Below are 6,842 nucleotides of genomic sequence, written 5' to 3'. Positions count from 1 at the left end.
TCCAGTAGAGCTTCCATACTTAGACAGACTAGGAAGAAGGACGTGGCTAGCTCCACTTCTGGGGGGAAAAAAATTGGCCACTGAAAATCTTTTCAATAGCAGCAGACAATGTCTGATATAGTGCCAGAAGATGAGGCCCTCTGGTTGGAAGGCGCTCAAACTATGACTGAGGTAAAACTATCTCCTCAAATTAGAGTTGACCATAATGATGTGGTGGGAGTAAAGCTTTTGGAACCTTCATTTGCTGATGAGGCACAATTCAAAATGGGTAGCCACAGTTGCAAACATTCCTTAATAATGGGAATGTGGAATGTATCAAGTATGGATCTAGGAAAATTGAAAGTTGTAGAGAATGAAATGGAATGCATAAAGATCAATATTCTAGGCATTAGCGAGCTGAAATGGACTGGTATTGGCTATTTTGAATCAGACAACCTATGGTCTACTATGCCAGGAATGATGCATTAAAGAGAAATGGCATAACATTCATCATCAAAAAGAACATTTCAAGATCTATTCTAAAGTACAATGCTATCAGTGATAGGATAATATCCATAAGCCTACAAGAAAGACCAGTTAATACTACTGTTATCCAAACTTATGCCCTAACCACTAAAGCCAAAGATGAAGAAATTGAAGATTTTTACCAACTTCTACCATCTGAAATTAACCAAACATGCAATCAAGTTACATTGATAAGTGCCGGTGATTGGGATGCGAAAGTTGGAAACAAAGAAGAATCATCGGTAGTTGGAAAATATGGTCTTTGTGATAGAAATCATGCCAGAGATCATATGACAGAATTCTGCAAGACCAATGACTTATTCATGCAAATATCTTTTTTCAGCAACATAAATGGTGGCTATACATGTGGACCTCACCAGATGGAATATACAGGGATCAAATCAACTACATCTGTGGGAAGAGGCACTGCAGAAGCTCAATATCATTGTCAGAACAATGTCAGCACCTACTGTGGAAAAGACCATCAATTGCTCACATGCAAATTGAAGTTGAAGCTGAATAAAATTAAAACAACTCCGTAAGAGCCAAAATATGACCTTGAGTATATCCCACCTAAATTTAGAGAGCTCCTGAAGAACAGATTTGATGCACTGAACAGCAATGACTGAAGAGCAGATGAGTTTGTGAGATGACATCATATATGAAGGAAGCAAAATGTCATTTAAAAGACAGGAAAGGAAGAGAAGACCAAAATGGATGCTAGAAGAGACTTTGAAACTTGCTCTTGAATGGAGAGCAGCTAAAGTGAGTGAGAGAAATGATGAAGTGAAATAGCCGAACAGAAGATTTCAAAGGGTAGCTCATGAAACCAAAGTGAAGTATTATAATGAAAAGTGCAAAGACCTGGAGATGGAATATCAAAGAGGAAGAACACGCTTGGTATTTCTCAAGGTGAAAGAACTGAAGAAAAAATTCAAGCTTTGAATTATGATATTGAAGGATTCTATGGGCAAAATAGTGAACAATGCAGGAAGCATCAACAGAAGATGGAGGGAATACACAGAGTCACTGTACCAAAGAGAATTGGTCAATATTCAGCCATTTCAGGAGGTAGCATATGATCAAAACCCAATGGTATTGAAGGAAGAACTGCAAACTACATTGAGGGAATTGGCAAAAAAACAAGTCTCCAGGAATTGACTGAATATTCATTGAGATGTTTCAACAAATGGATGCAGAGCTGGAGGCACTTACTCATTTCTGTCCAGAAATTCAGAAGACAGCCATCTGGCTGACCAACTGGAAGAAATCCATATTTGTACCCATTCCAAAGAAAGGTCATGCAACAGAATGTGGAAATTATCAAACAATATCACTAATATCACACATAAGTAAAACCTTGCTGATCATAATTCAAAAATGGTTACAGCAATATGACAAAGAAGTGCCAGAAATTCAAGCCGGATTCAGAAGAGGTCATAGAACTAGGAATATCACTGCTGATGTCAGATGGATCTTGGCTGAAAGCAAAGAATACCAGAAAGATGTTTACCTCTGTTTTATTGACTATGCAAAGGCATTAGATGCTGTGCATCATAATGACTCATGGATAACATAACAAAGAATTGAAATTCCAGAACACTTAATTGTGTTCATGATGAACCAGTACAAAGACTAAGAGGCAGTCATTTGAACAGAACAAGGGAATACTGCATGGTTTAAAATCAGGAAAGGTGTGTGTCAAGATTGTATCCTTTCACCATAACTTATTCAATCGTTAATGCTGAGCAAATAATCTGAGAGCTCGACTATATGAAGAAAAATGTGGCATCAGGATCCGAGAAAGACTCATTAACAACCTGTGATGTGCAGATGATACAACCTTGCTGGCTGAAAGTGAAGATGACTTGAAGTATTTACTGATGAAGATCAAAGATTACAGCCTTCATTATAGATTACACCTCAACATAAAGAAAACAAAAATCCTCACAACTGGACCAATAAGCATCATGATAAATGGAGAAAAGAATGTAGTTATCAAGGATCTCATTTTACTTAGATCCACAGTCAACACCTTTGGAAGCAGTAATCAAGAAATCTAAGTCATACACTAAGGTGTACCTGACCCAAGCCATGGTATTCCCAATAGCCTCATATGCATGTGAGAGCTGGACAATTAATGAAGAAGATTGCAGAAGAACTGATGCTTTTGAACTATGATGTTGGCAAAGAATATTGAATGTATCACAGACTGCTAGAAGAACGATCACATCTATCTTGGGAAGAAGTACAGACAGAATGCTCCTTAGAAGTGAGAACGGCCAGACTTCATTTCTCATACTTCTGTCATGCTGTCAGAGGGGACCTGTCCCTGGAAATGGATATCATGTTTGGTAAAGTAGAGGGTCAGCAAAAAAGGGAAGACCCTCAGTGAGGTGGATCAACACAGTGGCTGTGATGATGGGCTCAAGCATGGCAACGATTGTGAGTGTGGTGCAGGGCTGGGAACTGTTTCGTTCTGTTGTACATAACGTCACTATGAGTGAAACTGACCTGACAGCACCTAGCAACAACAGCTTTACTTATCCTGTGCCAGCCTTCTGACATACTAACAATTGCAATATATTTGGGGCAAGCCACTTTTCTTCATATGTATATTTAACAGTAGCAGAAAATAGAATGCATTTGGCTTTAGGTTAATGAATTAAAACACATATTAATGCTTCCATGTTGCAGAGTTCACAAACATGCTTGAATAGATGACAGCAGGTGGACCAAAGAGTCTAAGAAGTTTGCTGATGCCAAGATTTTATGCTGATTATTTGGGTATGTGGTGATTCAAATTTAAATTGTACTTTCTGCCTCATTTCTAAAGTCCTTTGCTCTGAAACACTTAGAGTTGTCATCTGGTGGCAAAACCCTATTATTTTCCAAATTGTAAAGATATGCCCATATTTCCCTTCCCATTGCTTTTCCTTCAACAGGCTGATTTTTATTTTTTCTCTTTCCTCTTTTCATTTTGAGTTTCAGGGTCCCTAACTGTACAGTTTTATTATAGTACTAATTTTATAGACCTGTTTCTTCTGTTAATCTGTGAGTCTTTTTCCATTTAAAGAAATACAAAAGCCTGGTGAGGGAAAAGCAATTTGAGTGGCAGAAGCTGGCCACTGGGGAAGGTGCACCTAGACACAGTCAGGGCATGAGGCAGGAGCCTGCTGAGTGTTCTAAGCTGGAGGGAGAAAGCTTTCCTCCTGAGACGTCTCTCGTGTGCCCTCTACTGACAAAGCTCAATACCACGCCAACTGACAAAGGAAAACTAAAATTTTAGAATAGGTGCAAGAGGGATGAACTTGGAGCTGAGACAGTATATCCATAATTAGCACAACGAATGTTCATATTCACCTTCCTGGAGCTGTTCCTCCAAAAATTTTGTTAATTAGAATATTTTCTCGTCATTTGTTTTTCTTCTTCTCAATATGTAGTTCATAAATATGTGCAACTTTTTTTTTCCTTAATTTCTTTTGTGTGTGTCTGTGTGTCTGTGTGTGTGTGTGTGTCTAATTTACATAGGGAGTGGCTGGTGGGTTGGCATAGTGCCTACGGCATTTGACTGCTAACCAGAACGCTGGCAGTTCAAACCCACCAGCCACTCCTCGGAAGGGAAAGGAAGGTCCGGCAATCTACTTCCTTAATGTTACCTACTGCCTGGGCAGTGCCTTGCGTTTGCGTAACTTACATAGAAGGTCCCTGGGTAGAGCAAATGGTTTGCTGAACTCTGCGAAGGAAGACTGGGCAATCTATTTCCCTAAAGATTTACCGCCTGGGAAACCCAATGGGGGTCATTATGAATTGGAATCCACGCCATGACAGTGGGTTTTTGTTTTTGTTGTTTTGACTAACCTAGCCACTCCTCGGAAGGAAGGTTGGGCAATCCTACTTCCGTAGTGATACTGCCTCGGAAACCCAAGGAGGGGTCGCTATGAGTCGGGGCTGACTCGGCGGCACATAACAACAACAACAAAAGTTGGTAGTTCAAACGCCACCCAGTGGTGGAAGAAAGTCCAGACGATCTGCCACTGTAAAAATCACAGCCAAGAACATCCTACGGGACAGTTCTACACTAATACACGAGTCACCGCAGATTGGAATTAACTGGATGGCAACCCTTTTTTTAAAAAAATTTACATAGTTTTTTTTTTTTTATTGTAGGAAGTTGAGGGGAGGAGGATCCTTTAAAATCTTCTGTTTAGAAAAAGGTATTATTTCCTGACGCTCTTCACTTATTATCAGGAAGGAAAAATGCGGTGAGTTTATTTTTGCAATTGGTCAGACTTCCATATAACACAGAGGAGCTCTGGAGGCATAGTGCCTAAGGCATTTTACTGCTAACCGGACGGCTGGTAGTCCAAACCCATGAGCTACTCCTTGGAAGGAAGACTGGGCAATCTACTTCCATAGAGAGACCACCTGGGAAACCCAAAGAGGGGTTGCTATGAGTCAGAATCGACTCCACGGCAGTGAGTTTGTTTTTTACATATCATGGCAGAGAAATAGATAAATAAATGTATAGCTAGATTAGTATTTATGGATTAATGCATACTTGGTTACATATAGAAAGAAAAATAGAAAGATTGAGAGATGAATGCGCATAGACAAATATATTCACAGTAAGGGAGAGGCATACCTTTATTATTGAAGTCTGTGGGACAAAAATTTAATCATTGCTGTTAGAAATTTAGGGCATTTTGAAATCATATTTCATTCTAGGCATGGTACCTATCTTTATTCTGACATGACAGCTTATAAATCATGCTATGGTTCTTTAAATGAGTAAATTTTATAATTCTGGGCAAAGGGTTATATAAAGGAATGAACTTCCTCGCAGATGTATTGCTGAGGGGAATGTGAATGAGTGAACCCAATCAGAGCTGAAAAGTGAAGGAAAGACATTCTCCAGATTGGGGAACAGCCAAGAGACTGGTGGCCCAGTGCTGGGGTCGCTATGAATCAGAATCCACTCGATGGCAGTGAGTTTTTGAGTGAATGGGTGAAATCACCAAGGCTCCCCAGACCTAAGGAGCTCTGGTAGCATAGTGCCTAAGGCACTTGACTGCTAACCAGAAGGCTGGCGGTTCAAACCCACCAGCCACTCCTCGGAAGGAAGATGGGGCAATCTACTTCCGTAGTGATATTGCCTCGGAAACCCAAGAAGGGGTCGTTACGAGTCGGGTCCGACTCGATGGCTTGTAACAAGAATAACACAACCCCAGACCTAGAAGATGACTTCCTGGTGTCTAAGTCACTAGTTTTGTCAATTCAGCTCTAAAATAGGAGGAGGATTTAATACTCCTAGAGTACATACTTTAATTTTAAAATAGATCAACCAAACCAGTTGGAGTGTATTCTGATTCAATTCAAACAAGAATATGTAATTTTTTTCATTTCTGTGATTTTATAGATTCGACCAGAGACTATAACATATTTTTTTTCATGAATCAATATTTAGAAGTAAATAATCACATTCTTAAGTTCTAGCCTTATGATTCAAATCAATCTAGTTAATTTCATTAGACTTCCAAAGTTTTTGTTTTGAATTTTATGCAGAGTTGAAGGGACCCAATATGATAGTTTATGTGATTTTGTATTGCTTTCTAAGCCTTTGCATATGATGTTGCTGTTGCCTGAAATGCCTTCAACTCCCTCCCCATACTTTAAAAAAAAAAAAAAAAACTTTTTGAGGACTTCCCATAAGATGGAGGAATAGGCAGACAAGTGACACAGACCCTCTTCAACAAAGAAAAGAAAAACCAGTTGACAAAGATACAGAAGATAATCCTAGAGCCCTGAGCTTTGAAAGGAAGTATACAGATGTGGACTAGGCACCAACTAGAGGAAAAACCTGAACGAAAACAGTGAGTACAGAGATGGTCAGAGCTGCAGACTATCAGCTACTCTGATGGGACCAACAGCCTGAATACTTCCAAGTGGTGTTGGACCTGAGAATTGACCTAAAGATCAGCACTAGTCACCAAGAGCTGCAGGGACAACTGCGCTGGTGGCCTATGACTAAGAAGGGAATCAGCAAGGAAAGAGACAACCTGAACTGTTGACTTTCCGCTGTCTGGAGGGTGCAGCCATTTTGATTGTTTACACATGGACATTTCCAGATAAGTAGAAATTAAGAGAATTTGTTAAAACCAGACCAACCTTTCAAGAGATGCTAAAGGGAGCCCTTTGGACAGAGAAGCAACAACAGCCAACAACAACTAACCATTAACACACATGATGATATAACCCAGAAATCAACCCACCTATGGAAGTATCTGAAGTAAATAAGCCTATAAGATTGTAAACAGGGAACCAGAGACATCAATTGA

The sequence above is a fragment of the Orycteropus afer genome, unplaced genomic scaffold (genome assembly GCF_000298275.1).
Source record: "Orycteropus afer afer isolate SDZICR_OR568_19922 unplaced genomic scaffold, OryAfe1.0 scaffold00109, whole genome shotgun sequence".
In the NCBI taxonomy this organism is placed as follows: Eukaryota; Metazoa; Chordata; class Mammalia; order Tubulidentata; family Orycteropodidae; genus Orycteropus; species Orycteropus afer.
Note: the sequence above shows the minus strand (reverse complement) of the source record.